Below are 16741 nucleotides of genomic sequence, written 5' to 3'. Positions count from 1 at the left end.
GACAACAATGATAAGAAGAATAATTTAAGCGATCTATAAATAACATTAAAAATCAATATGAAATAACAACGAAAAAAATTAACCCAGGAATTCCTCACTTCTCAAGCGCCAATGAGTGTGTGGATGTGCAGGGAAGGTTTATGTGTGGCAAAGAGGGTGATGGGAATAACACACACACACACACACACACACACACACACACGGTAGCTCAGGGGTAGAGCGTCTGGCTCACAACCAGAAGGATCGGGGTTCGATTCCCCGGCCGTGGAAGATAAGTTGGGTTTATCTTCTTTCACGTGTAGCCCCTGTTCACCTAGCAGTGAGTAGGTACGCGACGTCAGGCAAGGAGTTGTGACCTCGTTGTCGCGGTGTGTTGTGTGTGAGTGGTCTACCCAAAGATCGGTACTACGAGCTATGTGCTCTTCAGTCGGGGAACGGCTGGCTGTCTCGAGAGACCCGCAGCAGACCAAGAGGTGAATTACACACACACACACACACACAGTCGTTCACCGCTATCACCGCTTCAACTGTCACGCTTGTAATGCCATAACCGTATTTCACTGTTTGGAGGGAGCTGAACCCCTCACCCCCTCTCCCCACATCGCCTGCCCCCTCCTCCCTTCCCATCCCCCACCACTCCTTCCCCTCTTACCCCTTCACTCTCTCCCTCTTCCCTTACAAAATCCTTACCCCAACAACGCGTCTCCCTCTTCCCCCGTCCCCTATTTCCCTTACCATACTTCCCTCTCTCTTACTCTCCTCCACGATCCCTTTTCTGTCTCTCCCTTCCCCCTTATCTCTACCTTCATCACCTCCCATCATTGCCCTACTTTCCTACCTCATACCATTCCCCAATCTCACCCCCCCCTGCCCCTTCCCGTCTCCCCATCATCACAAATCACAGTCGCCTTACGTTCATGTACTCCCCATCGCCCCATCCATCCTCCCTCTCCTCTGTCTGACGCCACAATAGCCCTTTCCCTGCCCCTTCCCTTCCTCCCTCCCCTTTTCCCTTCCCTAACCCTTCCTCGTCTTCCTTTATTCACAGCCAATTTCCCTTCCCCTCCCCTCCACCCTCCCTTCGTCCTGTGCTTTCTCTTATTTGCCCTTTATATATATATATATATATATATATATATATATATATATATATATATATATATATATATATATATATATATATATATATATATATATATATATATATATATATATATATATACATACAGAACCATCTCGAGTTTCGCGCTCGCCTCTTTCCGAAGGTATAGCGCTAAACTCGAGGATCGTGAAACTCGAGGTATTGAAAACACTGAAAAAGCGCTTATCTGTTCCGACCCGTGGATTTTTTTTTTCTTTTTCTTTTTCATGTGGGCTATGGCGCCGGTAAACTATCCATCTGGGCGTGATGGACGGCCCCTAGCCCATCATGGCACAGGCAACTGTTTATAGTGGCGCTATTATAATTGGCTCATGCTGCCCCCCGGAGCTCACTTTTTTTCCTCCTTTACTCCCTTGCTATACATTGGAAAAAGGAAGAAGACAGGAAGAGAGAATGGGTCGTTTTAAGGCCACAGATGAAGCCTTACGATTTGTTGAGCTCTGAAAACACGCTTGTGATTCGCTGGGAGTCCGATGACGTAATCGGCGGCGCTCACCCGGTCAGCGGCCTCGCTGACTTGGGGCAGTGTCACACTGGCCGTCTTCCTCTAACCGTTGTGGCTACTGGCAACGACCGTGCGCCCACCCGGGAGCGAGTTGTCGGTTGTCCGTAACCTGGTGTCACACCGGGCCTTTTTCTTCCCATCGCGTTGGCGGCAGCTTGGGCAACCGGCAAATCCACGTTTTCCGGGTGGGCATCACACGGCCAAGGTCGGTTGCCCGTATCCACATCCACAACGTAAACAAAGCACTTGCCCTGTATCGACATGGTGTCGTCTGCTAAAGTAAGGGCTGCCGCGGCTTGTGCTGCCATTACCCAAGTTATGGACTTGTTGCTGCAGTTAAATGGAAGGAAGAAGCTGTTGTGGGTGTGGTGTGTCTGTGGGTCCTCCGTGCCAGTTCTCATTGCTATCATTGCGCATGAGCGGCCAACCCACCCATCTAGACTCCGACCACATAAACACGTGGATAGAGTAACAACAAGCAGACACACACACACACACACACACACACACACACACACACACACACACACACACACACACACACACACACACACACACACACACACAGCAGACTCATCATGAACCATGGCAAATGTTTCTCATAAACAAACATGGCTTCCCATTTCTAGAGTGTGTTAGAACTTATTTGGTGACTGGTTCAGTTTTTTTTTTTTACAACAAAGGAGGCAGCTCAAGGGCACACACAAAAAAGAAAACAATAATAAAAAAAGACCGCTACTCGCTGCTCCTAAAAAAGAAACAAAAGAGGTGGCCGAAAGAAAGATCAAATACGGGAGGAGAGATGTCCTGATACCCTCCTCTTGAAAGAGTTCAAGTCGTAGGCAGGAGGAAATACAGATGAAGGAAGATTGTTCCAGAGTTTACCAGCGTGAGGGATGAAAGAGTGAAGATGCTGGTTAACTCTTGCATAAGGGGTTTGGACAGTAGAGGGATGAGCATGAGTAGAAAGTCGAGTGCAGTGGAGCCGCGGGAGGGGGGGAGGCATGCAGTTAGCAAGTTCAGAAGAGCAGTCAGCGTGGAAATATCGATAGAAGATAGAAAGAGAGGCAACATTGCGGCGGAATTTAAGAGCTAGAAGACTATCAGTATGAGGAGGAGAGCTGATGAGACGAAGAGCCTTAGCCTCCACTCTGTCCAGAAGAGCTGTGTGAGTGGAGCCCCCCCACACAAGAGATGCATACTCCATACGAGGGCGGACAGGGCCCCTGTATTATCAGCAACTGTGCAGGGGAGAAGAACTGGCGGAGACGGTACAGAACGCCCAGCCTCGAGGAAGCTGATTTAGTAAGAAATGAGATATGAAGTTTCCAGTTGAGATTTTGAGTTAAGGATAGACCGAGGATGTTTAGTGTTGAGGAAGGTGATAGCTGGGTGTTGTCAAAGAATAGGGGCTAGTCGTTTGGAAGATTGTGTCGAGTGGATAGGTGGAGAAACTGTGTTTTTGAGGCGTTGAAGGACACCAGGTTCTTCTTGCCCCAATCGGAAATAATAGTAAGGGCTGAGGCTAAGCGTTCTGCAGCCTCCAGCCTTGAGTCGTTAAGTTCCTGAAGGGTGGGTCTTCTATTAAAAGAAGTTGAGTAATGCAGAGTGGAATCATCGGCGTAGGAATGGATAGGACAGTTCGTTTTGGAAAGAAGATCATCAATGAACAACAGAAAAAGAGTGGGAGATAGGACAGAACCCTGTGGGACACCACTGTTAATAGATTTAGGGGAAGAACACTGACCGTCTACCACGGCAGAAATAGAACGGTCAGAAAGGAAACTGGAGATAAAGGTACAGAGAGAAGGATAGAAACCGTAGGAGGGTAGTTTGGAAAGCAAAGATTTGTGCCAGACCCTATCAAAAGCTTTTGATATGTCCAGCGCAATAGCAAAAGTTTCACCGAAACGGCTAAGAGAGGATGACCAAGAGTCAGTTAAGAAGGCTAGGAGATCACCAGTAGAACGCCCCTTGCGGAACCCATACTGGCGATCAGACAGAAGGTCAAATGTGTGTGTGATAATATTATAATGATATTCTCTCTCTCTCTCTCTCTCTCTCTCTCTCTCTCTCTCTCTCTCTCTCTCTCTCTCTCTCTCTCTCTCTCTCTCTCTCTCTGAAGCCTTTCCAATCAGCTCCCCTCCACTCTTCCCTCACGTTCTCTCCCCAAAGTTTCCCCTCCACTCTTCCCTCACGTTCTCTCCCCAAAGTTTCCCCTCCACTCTTCCCTCACGTTCTCTCCCCAAAGTTTCCCCTCCACTCTTCCCTCACGTTCTCTCCCCAAAGTTTCCCAACAAACATCCCTCACGTTCTCTCCCCAAAGTTTCCCCTCCACTCTTCAATCACGTTCTCTTCCCAAAGTTTCCCCTCCACTCTTCCCTCACGTTCTCTCCCCAAAGTTTCCCCTCCACTCTTCCCTCACGTTCTCTCCCCAAAGTTTCCCCTCATTCTTCCCTCACGTTCTCTCCCCAAAGTTTCCCCTCCACTCTTCCCTCACGTTCTCTCCCCAAAGTTTCCTCCACTCTTCCCTCACGTTCTCTCCCAAAGTTTCCCTCATTCTTCCGTCACGGTCTCTCCCCAAAGTTTGGCCTCCCTCTTCCCTCACGTTCTCTCCCCAAAGTTTCCCCTCCACTCTTCCCTCACGTTCTCTCCCCAAAGTTTCCCCTCCTTCCTCCCTCACGTTCTCTCCCCAAAGTTTCCTCTCCACTCTTCCGTCACGTTCTCTCCCCAAAGTTTCCCCTCCCTCTTCCCTCACGTTCTCTCCCCAAAGTTTCCCCTCCACTCTTCCCTCACGTTCTCTCCCCAAAATTTCCCCTCCGCTCTTCCCTCACGTTCTATCCCCAAAGTTTCCCCTCCACTCTTCCCTCACGCTCTCTCCCCAAAGTTCCTCCTCCCCTCTTCCCTCACGTTCTCTCCCCAAAGTTCCTCCTCCCTCTTCCCTCACGTTCTCTCCCCAAAGTTCCTCCTACCCTCTTCCCTCACGTTCTCTCCCCAAAGTTCCTCCTCCCCTCTTCCCTCACGTTCTCTCCCCAAAGTTTCCCCTCCACTCTTCCCTCACGTTATCTCCCCAGAGTTCCCCCTCCACTCTTCCCTCACGTTCTCTCCCCAAAGTTTTCCCCTCCCTCTTCCCTCACGTTCTCTCCCCAAAGTTTCCCCTCCCCTCTTCCCTCACGTTCTCTCTCCAAAGTTTCCCCTCCACTCCTCCCTCACTGTCTCTCCCCAGAGTTTCCCCTCCCCTCTTCCCTCACGTTCTCTCCCCAAAGTTTCCCCTCCCCTCTTCCCGCCCACAAACCTACGTACAACCAACCTCACCACCTCACAGATGTTTCCCAACACTTTCTTCTACCCCAATCCCTATCCCCCTCTCTACCTCCTCCCCCTCCACTCCTTCCCCCACCACACCCCTGCCTCCTACACCAAACAACCCCTTTCCCCCTTCCCCCTGTACCCTCCCTCCTTCCTCCAACCCTCACATCGCTGCCTCCCACACCAAACGAAGCCCCTCCCCCCCCTCTCCCTCCGCAGGTGCCGCCCACAGAACCCTGGAGGCGGATCAGCTGTGTCCCACCTGTCCTTACTTCCTGCCCACGTCCGTCGAGGTCACCACACCTGTGGGCATCCCGGCCAACCTCACCTGCGGCGTCAGGCAGCTCGGGGACAAGAAGGTGAGAGGGAGGAGAGGAAGGGAGGTCAGACTTAACCTCGTCCTTAATGGTCTTGGGTGAAGAAGATGAGGATGGAGAGAGGAGATGAATGTGAGAAGTGAGGAGAGAAAGGGAGGTCTGAGTTCACCTATTCCTTTCTGTTCGTTGGTGAAAGAGAGGAAAAGGAGATGAGGAGAAAGGTGGTGAGGGGATGAGGAGAAAAGTGGTGAGGAGATGAGGAGGTGAAGAGGAGATGAAGGTTAAAAGTGAGGAAACAAAAGGAGCTCTAAGTTCATCTATACGTATTCCTGTCCTTGGGTGAAAGAGGAAAAAGCGGAGGTGAGGAGCAAGAATAAGCAAGAGGAGAGGAGACAAAAGGAGCTCTGGGTTCATATATTCCTTCCTCTCCCTGGTTTTCCCGTGTGAGGGTTGGAAAGAGAAGGTAAGGGGCAGGTAAAGAGGCGAGGTGGAAATAGAAGACACACGGTGAGCAGAGATGAGGGGGAAGAAAGTGATAAGAGGTAAGGGAAAAGGAGCTCAGAATTCGTCCATTCCTTCCTTGTTAATGGTTTTCATGGGAGAGGGTTACGAGATGAGGGAAAGGTGAGGAGATAAGGTGAGAAGAGAAGAGGCAAAATGGTGGAAAGAGTAGAGGAAATGAGTGATTAAAGGAGTTCGGAGCTAACCTAGTCCTTCTGTTCCTGGTTATACTGTGTGAGAGTTGGAAAAAGGAGATGGAGGACAGGTGAGGAGATAAGGTGAGAAGAGAAGAGGTAAGAAGGTGAAAAGAGTAGAGGAAATGGGTGATTAAAGGAGTTCAGAGTTAACCTAGTCCTCCTGTTCCTGGTTATACTGTGTGAGACCTGGAAAAAGGATATGAAGGACAGGTAAGAAGAGAAGGTGAGAAGAGGAAAGTGAGAAGAGAGGAAAGAAAGTGAGAAGACAGGGGAGAAAGGGAGGTCTGAGGTCACCTATTCCTGCCTCTTCCTGCTCTTCTTGGATGAAGGTTAGAAGGAGGAGATGAGGGGAAGAAGGTGTGGTAGAGGTGAGGAGGTGAAAAGGAGACAAGAAGGTGTGGTAGAGGTGAGGAGATGAAAAGGTGACAAGAAGGTGTGGTAGAGGTGAGGAGGTGAAAAGGAGACAAGAAGGTGTGGTAGAGGTGAGGAGGTGAAAAGGAGACAAGAAGGAGATGAAAAGGTGACAAGAAGGTGTGGTAGAGGTGAGGAGATGAAAAGGTGACAAGAAGGTGTGGTAGAGGTGAGGAGATGAAAAGGAAACAAGAAGGTGTGGTAGAGGTGAGGAGATGAAAAGGTGACAAGAAGGTGTGGTAGAGGTGAGGAGATGAAAAGGAAACAAGAAGGTGTGGTAGAGGTGAGGAGATGAAAAGGTGACAAGAAGGTGTGGTAGAGGTGAGGAGATGAAAATGAGACAAGAAGGTGTGGTAGAGGTGAGGAGATGAAAAGGTGACAAGAAGGTGTGGTAGAGGTGAGGAGATGAAAAGGTGACAAGAAGGTGTGGTAGAGGTGAGGAGATGAAAAGGTGACAAGAAGGTGTGGTAGAGGTGAGGAGATGAAAAGGTGACAAGAAGGTGTGGTAGAGGTGAGGAGATGAAAAGGTGACAAGAAGGTGTGGTAGAGGTGAGGAGATGAAAAGGTGACAAGAAGGAGATGAAAAGGTGACAAGAAGGAGATGAAAAGGAGACAAGAAGGAGATGAAAAGGTGACAAGAAGGAGATGAAAAGGTGACAAGAAGGTGTGGTAGAGGAGATGAAAAGGTGACAAGAAGGTGTGGTAGAGGAGATGAAAAGGTGACAAGAAGGTGTGGTAGAGGAGATGAAAAGGTGACAAGAAGGTGTGGTAGAGGAGATGAAAAGGTGACAAGAAGGAGATGAAAAGGAGACAAGAAGGTGTGGTAGAGGAGATGAAAAGGTGACAAGAAGGTGTGGTAGAGGTGAGGAGATGAAAAGGTGACAAGAAGGTGTGGTAGAGGTGAGGAGATGAAAAGGTGACAAGAAGGTGTGGTAGAGGTGAGGAGATGAAAAGGAGACAAGAAGGTGAAGATAGAGACAAGGAAAGGACTCTGAGTAGTAGTCTGCCATCATAAGAACATAAGAACATAAGAACGCAGGAGTCTGCAAGAGGCCGGTAGGCCTGTTCGAGGCAGCTCCTTTGAACGTAAGCTCCCGTGTATCTAACCCCACCTAATATCGCTGTCCATGAGTTTATCTTATCTATTTTTTAATGTGACAATTGTATTGGCACTCATCACATTACTGCTAAGCCTATTCCACTCATCCACCACCCTGTTAGTAAACCAATTTTTGCCTATGTCCCTGTTGAATCTGAATTTATCCAGTTTAAACCCATTACTTCGTCTCCTACCCGGTTCTCTTACCAACAAAACCTTCTGAATGTCTCCCTTATTAAAGCCCTTCATCCATTTATAAACCTCGATCATGTCTCCACGCACCCTTCGCCTTTCTAGAGAATGCAAGTTTAACTGCTTGAGTCTTTCCTCGTATGGCAAGTTTCTCAACCCCTGAATCATCTTAGTCATCCTCCTCTGCACTGATTCTAACATTTTGATATCCATTCTATAGTAAGGTGACCAGAACTGAACCGCATAGTCAAGATGAGGTCTAACTCCAACATGTGTGTGTGCCACCTGCCTTGATATCTCTCCCCCATAACCTTGATATCTTGATGAAGGCGCTCGCCATGCTCATCGCTCACGTCTCCAAGAGAAGCAGGAAATCATCGAGATGGCTCTAGAGGAAATGAACCTTTATGCTCATGCTGCAGCCTAAAAGATGAGAGCTATCAAGCAATGTCTCCACCAACCCTTGTAGCTTGCTGCCTTTTTGCTCCCTAAAAATCCCTTCACAACAGCCACCAATGAGTCCCAAGCTCTTTTTCCTACGTCAGTCATCGAGCTCGAGAAGTCTTGGCATTTCATTAACTTTCTGTCCCGTCAAAAACACCAGCCTTTATATTATCATAACTTAGGCCAGGAAATGGTGTATACATATGAATTTGAAACAGTCACCCTACACATTAAGAGCTTCGACAAAGTGCTTCATTAGTCCTAGTTTAATATGAAGGGCTGGGAAGATGATTTTCTCTCTCTCAACAAGGGGTTGGTGCATGATATTCTTCTTCCCAACAGTCAAACTTTCTTTTTTTAACTGGCCAGAGTTTCTGTTCCCAAAGTTTGTCTTTCGCTCGGCTGTCCCATAAACACAGGAAACACGGATATTTTGTATGCCCTCCTTGTTGGCCGAGTAAAAAGTTGACCATTTTCAGATCCACACATATGACCCATTTGTGTTAATCAAACTTGAGTAAGTCTAATACAGTTTTAATGTGTTCAGGATTCTCTTTTAAATGCACAGAGTGACCAGTAGGAGTAATACATATTTTAAAATCTTTTTTGAACTATCTATAAAGAGTCTCCATTCATGAGGATCATACTGTAGACTCGTGTAGAGCAACCATCGCTTTTAACAGATACAATATATTTATATATTTGCGTGTGTCTAGATAGATAAATAACTGTCTAAATAAATAGATAAAATAAATATCAACATATATGATTACCTGTGATATCTCTTATAGCTATGGCTGGGGCCAATATGGACCAGCCCATAGATAAAAAAAACTTGACGTGATAGAAAAAAACTATTGTCTTTTGTAAACTCAGTGACACCAAATTACCCCAAAACAGGTCTCAAACTTAGGTCACTAGAAAAAAGTTAAAACTTGTAGGCCAGTGAATTATTAGACACGCATCGCGCGCGCGCGTCCACACACACACACACACACACACACACACACACACACACACATACACGCACACGCACCAATCACCAATTCATCATACCTTAGAATGCATCCTCACCCTACTCCTTCCCTTCCACTCCGTGTTTCTTCCCATTTCTTCTTCTCTTTTCTCTGTTTCTCATTCACCTTACTCCCCATCCTCACCCTACTCCTTCCCTTCCACTCCGTGTTTCTTCCCATTTCTTCTTCTCTTTTCTCTGTTTCTCATTCACCTTACTCCCCATCCTCACCCTACTCCCTCCCTTCCACTCCGTGTTTCTTCCCATTTCTTCTTCTCTTTTCTCTGTTTCTCATTCACCTTACTCCCCATCCTCACCCTACTCCCTCCCTTCCACTCCGTGTTTCTTCCCATTTCTTCTTCTCTTTTCTCTGTTTCTCATTCACCTTACTCCCCATCCTCTCTCTCACATTATCCACCTCCCGTTCATCTCCAGTATTCCTTTCCTTCCTCGCTTCCTCCAAAGTTCCCTCCTGTTTCTACTTCTCGTTCTTCCTTCTCCTGTTCGTTCCCTTTTCTATCTTCCCGCTCCTTCTCCTCCTCCCTCTTCTCTTCTTCGCTTCTCATACAACTTACTCTTTTTCCCTCCCTCTCACATTTTCTACCTCCCGTTCATCTCCATTATTCCTTCCCATTCTCGTTTCTTAATGTCCTTCTCTCCCTCCTAAATTCCCTCCGTTTTCTACTGCTTGTTCTTCCTCCTTCCCTTCTTCAATCCCCTTTCTACCTTCCTCTCCTTCCTTTTCTCCCTCCCAGTTCCTCCTTCCTCTCCTCTTTTCCCATTCTTCCTGCCTTCATCCCAGACACTCTTTCAGCCTAATGATAACTCAGCCCTCCCTTCCCTGTTCCAACTTTGCAGCCCAGTAATTACTCTTAGGCTCCGTCCTTTGCCCTCTTATGATTCTATGTCCGCCGGGCCGTGGTTAGGTATGTGTAGTTAAGGCATATCAAGACCTGACACACACGAAAAAGTACTCAGATTTGGTCTAACTACTTTTTCTACTACTACTACTACTACTGCTACTACTACTACTACTATTACTGCTACTACTACTATATTGTTTAAGAGAGAGAGAGAGAGAGAGAGAGAGAGAGAGAGAGAGAGAGAGAGAGAGAGAGAGAGAGAGAGAGAGAGAGAGAGAGAGAGAGAGAGAGAGAGAGAGAGAGAGAGAGAGAGAGAGAGAGAGAGAGAGAGAGCAAAAAAGGAAGCAAGAAGGGAAGAGACAAATGGATTCTGCCCCGGAAACCATTCCATTTCTCAGGATGATCTGTCACGCCCCTTCGGCCCTTCGTCCTGCCATCCCGGATCCGACAAACTCCGTGATCGGCGCCTTCACGGTATTTTCGATTAACTTAATATTCCCGTCTGGTGGTTTTAAGAGGCAAGTCTTGCTCCAACCCTCCTCGCCTCGGCGGGCTGGGGAGCGTCAGGGGGCCCAAGGTCTTCCTGGCGGGCGTCGCAGGGCCCAGGAGTCCTGGCAGAGCGCCTCGGCTCCCCCGGGGCGTTCATGGCGCTGCGGCCGACCCCGAGGCCCCCGGGGCGGGGGGCGCCGCCAGCAAGACCTTCTCAATAACTAGACGACCCAGGTAATGAAACGCTCATTACAGGTTGTAGAAGGAAAGAACTGAAGGCAATCGTGCCATCTCTACAAAAACAACAGAAAAAATCAGAAAAGACAAAAATCTATCATAAAGGCGTGTCACCTGTGGTGTTGTGTGCTGGCATGAGTTAGCCTTTTCTGGGGTGAAGGAGACTTGCCCGTACCAGCACACAGCACCAAGAAAAGGCGATGCAGGAGAACACCGAGAAAAAGGATAGAACAGAAACAATACCAGACAAGTAATTATATAGAAAGAGAATAAAAGAAGAAGGAAGATATAGAAAAAGGCCACCAAAAATGATAATACAGAACCACAACATCGATAAAAGGAAACTATCGTGTTATCTCATCAACTACAAAAATGAACAAAAAAATCACAGGAACGAAAAGGCAAAAAATATCTAGCATTAAGGCGTGTGGTGTTGTGTGTTGGTACGAGTGGGTCTTTTCTGGGGTGACGGAGACTTGCCCGTACCAGCACACAGCACCAAGAAAAGGCGATGCAGGAGAACAGCGAGAAAAGAGGATAGAAAAGAAACAACACCAGAAATATGAATGGTATAGAAGAGAAATAAAAGAAGAAGGCGTTTGGTGTTGTATGCTGGGACGAGTGGGTCTTTTCTGGGGTGAAGGAGACTCAGGAGTACCAGCACACAGCACCAATAAAAGGCGATACGAGAGAAAACCGAGAAAAAGGATAGAACAGAAATAATACCAGAAAAGTAATAATAAAGAAAGAGAATAAAAGAAGAAGGAAGATATAGAAAAAGACCACCAAAAAATGATAATACAGGATCACAACATCGAAAAAGGAAACCATCGTGTCATCTCATCAACTACAAAAATAAACAAAAAAATCAGATGCAAAAAGGCAAACATATCAAGCATTGAGGCGTGTGGTGTTGTGTGTTGGTACGAGTGGGTCTTTTCTGGGGTGACGGAGACTTGCCCATACCAGCACACAGCACCAAGAAAAGGCGATAGAAGAGAACACCGAGGAAAGAGTATAGAATCAAAACAACACCAGAGTATAGGCGAAATTTAGAAAAAGAATAAAGAAGGAAAATATAGATGAAGAACACCAAAAAAATGATATGGAATCACATCGATAAAAATAAATATATAGACAAATCATCCACGTTTCGGCCCTGACTAACATCCAAAATCATGGGTGAGTCTTTTCTGGGGTGAAAGAGGCTCATCCAGACCAAGGAACATAAAAAAGGATGATACTAAAAGAACACCAAGAAAATTAGATAAAAGCAGAAAAAATGAAAAGAAAAAGAAAACACCAAGCAAAGGAAAAAATAGTTTAAAGTAAAATAAGTTAAATAAATAAATAAATAACAACAATATAATTATATAAAATTTTAAAAATATTTTAAAGATCAAATATAAGAAAAGGACATCATTCGCCTTAATGTCTGAGCACCAACATCATAAAAAAAAGGGCGAGTCTTTTCTGAAGGGGGGTCATCCAAACCATCACAGAACATCCAGAAAAGGGTTTAAACACAAAAAAACACTGGAAGAGGATGACTTGCTTGGCTCATGCTGCCTCCCGGAGGTCATTTGTGATGGTCATTTGGACAGCCTTGGGCCACTCGCGATGACTCCCTTTATTCGAACAGGAAATCAATATACACATAAAGCTGGAGCTTTTAAAACAAGGTAATATATCGAGCGGCTCCATACCAATGTGCTTGAAGCAAGACATAACCAGCAGTGTGTTGTTCTTGTCACGACCTGTGGGCCTGAGACACAGAGGATAGACTTTCACGGCTTTTGGAATGGAAACTGCGAAGTGCCCAGAGAGGAATGGAGAGATTACTTCCAGGAGTCACTGTATCAGACCAAAAAGGGACTGCAAATGGATGAGAGAAATATATAATTAGATGACACAATAAAGCCACTTAAAAATGCAATTATCAAGACATATAGGAGAGAGGACTTCAGATTGATTAAAAGAGTGACGGAGAGAAATTAATGCTTATAAAAGCACTGACGAGAAGGGCTTTCAGCAGATGGCGTGGTGATACAGAGAAGAATGAGGGACGTGTAGTAGAGGCTGTGAATTAGAGGCACAAGACAAGAACGAGTGGAAACGTTTGTGTGAGGCCGAGGACTTCTGCAGGGGAACGTTACAGGCTGATGGTGATGATGAGAGAGAGAGAGAGAGAGAGAGAGAGAGAGAGAGAGAGAGAGAGAGAGAGAGAGAGATGCTGTCCCTTATTGATTATATCAGTGGTCAACACACTCTTTGCTGACTCAGGTTTTGTGGTTGCTTGTTTTAGGTAGTTTTAAGGTGCTGATTTTAAATATGGCATATATTTTTTTGCTAATACATCAGGTTTTCATTCTGTAGCACATCCCTATTTTATGATGTACTGTATGAATAATTTAATTGGTCAGGATAGTTTACTAAGGCTCTTCGTCTCCTCAGCTCTCATCCTCTTACTGATAGTCTTCTACCTCTTAAATTCCGCCGCCATGTGGCCTCTCTTTCTATCTTCTATCAATATTTCCTTTTACAGTGAGTCTTTTCTTCCTTTTTCTCCTTTTTACTGTTTTTTTCTTTTATACCGACAGTAATAAAGTCTCTTTCAACATTTTTTATTTTTTATTTTACTTATTATAATTTGTGCTTTACTTTTACTTTTTACTTATTTTTCTTCTTTTCTGTTATACATAGTGACAAAGTTTCTTACTTACTTTATTTTCTTTTTCTTAGCCACAGACAATTCAAGTGATTCTACGTTATATTCATACTAGTTCATCTTTCAAGCTATGTGTAAATGCAAGTATTTTCTTAAGTCTGTATCTATTGACCTTTTTCAACTTTTCCTCCTATTATGAATTCCTCTACTTATCTCACTTTCTATTTATTTGTCTTTATATTTCCTTGCGGTTACTGTCTCTATCTTCCTATACATTCACCCGTTTGATATTTCTGTTCCTTCCCGTAACCGACATGTATATCTAATGAAGCCGCACCATACGAAACCTGACGTGTTCCGTTCTAGCTTGTGTCTGTTCAAACACTTCTTGTTTTTTGCAGTGTCCTTTTCCTTCTCTTTCATCATCCTTTCTTCCGTCTCTTTCCTCTGTCGACTCCCTCTATAGGTGCCCATTGCCGGCCTTTTCTTTTACACCATTTTAAAGTTACTCAATCTTTTTCCAGGTCATTTCAACTGTTTCCAAAGGCTGCTGCTGAACCGTGATAGGCTGCAGATTTTGTCATGTAAATTATCTGCTGTTCGGCGCCCCAGTAACGCTATAGTGCAGCACCAATAACCTCAAGCTGACCTTTTCGATCGTACGGGGGTCGGAAACACGTGCCGATCACAGTCACGACCCTGTGTAACCTCCCGCGAATTACAGGTCGCTGATTGTCGTTATTAGGTCGTAAAGTCAGTGTGACTGGGGCTTTATCTGTTCGTATTCGAGCCTGTACACCTGTCTAATTAAACACCTGTACCTCAAGAGACGGATGAAGTGGCTTTAATAGGACAATAGGGATGTGGTAGTTAGTTAGTGTGTGTGTGTGTGTGTGTGTGTGTGTGTGTTTACGTTTTATATAACATTCAACGTTGTATTGATTGCAGCAACACAGCTCTATCTCCCCTTCCCTCCTCTCTCTCTCTCTCTCTCTCTCTCTCTCTCTCTCTCTCTCTCTCTCTCTCTCTCTCGCGCGCGCGCGCGCAAACACACACACACACACACACACACACACACTTTGAGGCAGGCTGGGGGTTAGCCTGTAAGGCAAGCTGGGGGTTAGCCTGTGAGGCAGGCTGGGGGTTAGCCTGTGAGGCAGGCTGGGAGTTAGCCTGTGAGGCAGGCTGGGAGTCAACCTGTGAGGCAGGTAACACGTCCTCCCGTGAAGCAGGAGGGTCGTCTGGAGAGGGCACAGTCTCGGTGGAGGGCCTCTCCACCATCGATGGTGGAGTCACTGCCACATTACTTAAAACAAATTCAGTCACAGCCTTCTGAAGTTGTAATCTTTGAACGCAGAGGCGGCAAGTTCTACTCAGCTGGAAGTACTGAGCTGCAAATCGTCCGGGACAGACGTCACACTTACGGAGGTTCGAAGGCATTGTTAGAAATTTAAGCGAGTTAACAGTTAGGGCAAATATTAAAAGCGCTTTCGAAATAACTTAAAGTGTGACCATAAATTGAATTGGATAAAAATTGTGCATGGAAATTAGATACTGATGTGTTAGATGCCTCCAACACTAGGAGTTCGCTCCCACTGGGTCTTGAAAATGCCTCAAAGACCAATCGCTTGTCCTGAGCCTCAGTCACGAGAGAGACTTTCACAACCCGGCACTTTTCAGCAATTGTCCTTGAAGTTTTGTCCCATAGAATGGGGCCGGTGTAGTCACACAGAGCAGAGCTGGCAAAGAAAGAAAAGGAATCAGCAATTCGTTCTCACTTTCCGAAACGTCTAACCCAACTCTGCGACCCTTTCGAGGCCTGGCCGGTGGCACCTGTCACCAGGTGTTCTCCACCAGCTCTAGAGAGTATCAGACGCCCTTCCTGAGAGACAAAAAAGCTGAAATATTCCTTGAGTATAAGAAAAACCCTCAGAAACTCCACCTAGAAGCCGGGAGGTACAATCTCAAATGACCCACGGAAGACATCTCTTTCAGGAGAAAACAAGAACCAGCTGTTATGCAGAATAGGGATGGGAGTACCGTCGATAGAAGGGAGGGACGGGGAGCTCACACCGACAACTGGTTCCCAGGGAGGCTTTTTAGTGAAGAGGTCGCCACACTCCTCTACACCGCAGGCCTAAATAATTAGGCACGGTCCAGCTGACTAGGACCCTGGAACTCCAGCCATTGTCTCATAAAGAGATCCTCTGCCTGCAATCCAATCCACCACTGCTGCTGCCCAGAGGCTTCACCGTGACACTGGCACGGGAGACAGATCAGGTATTACACCTTGTCCAAGGGTGACCTGAGACTATGCAGGGCAGGGACGTCTAGTTCCTTGAGGTGAAAACACTTCACCCGCATACCCGGACCTTGAGGGACTGACTGACTGGTTCTTGTTGGTATAAGGACAGGGAGATCAGGGATGAGGGAGGGACAAAGACAGGGGAACTGAATCCCGCAACATCCCTGACCCACACTTACTACACCACCAAAACAACGAGGGGAGTAAAGCCAAACCTTGAGGTATGCCTGGAGCACATTGATGGCCTTGTTAACCTTGGTGTGGAGTGTTTGGTGGGCCAACTCGTGGTAGAGGTGAATGGCCAAGGTGGAAAGGGCCAGCGATCTTGTCCGCCACCACCGTCACACTTTCCACTATTCAGCAGCATGTTGACCAAGTGATCCTGTGAATGCAGGTGAAAAAGGTGAATAGAGTCATGCTGTCCAGCTTTGTAATGCAAGAGTTAGCCTCCATCTGCAATCCATGCCAGCAAGTTGACCAAGTAATTATGAGTGAGGGTGAAAAATAGGAACAGAATCATGCTGTCCAGCTTTGTAACGCAAGAGTTAGCCTGCATCTTCACTCCCTGGCAGCAAGTTGACCAAGTAATCATATGTAAGGATAAAAAGGGGGAGTAGAGTCAAGCTGCCCAACTTTGTAATGCAAGAGTTAGCTGCATCTTCATTCCCTGGCATCACATTGAAGAAGTTATCATGTGAGAGTAGAATCATGCTGTCCACCTTAATAAACACATGTAGGTGCCTCCTCTGTTTCCTGTGTAGGGAGGTGCAGGCAATCAGGAGTACACAGCAGGAGGGGCTGCAACACACACAATGCCTCTGTCCCTCCCCACCATGACATTACAGTAGTTTAAGGGACACACAGAGGAGGCTGAATCAAAACTATACCAGACATTATTATTATTATTATTATTATTATTATTATTATTATTATTATTATTATTTTAGATCAATTAAAGGGCATCAAGGGGAAGTAAAAACTGGTATAGACACAATCAAAGTCCCCATAATGAGCAGACACGAATATG

The sequence above is a fragment of the Eriocheir sinensis genome, unplaced genomic scaffold (assembly GCF_024679095.1).
Source record: "Eriocheir sinensis breed Jianghai 21 unplaced genomic scaffold, ASM2467909v1 Scaffold82, whole genome shotgun sequence".
Lineage (NCBI taxonomy): Eukaryota > Metazoa > Arthropoda > Malacostraca > Decapoda > Varunidae > Eriocheir > Eriocheir sinensis.
Note: the sequence above shows the minus strand (reverse complement) of the source record.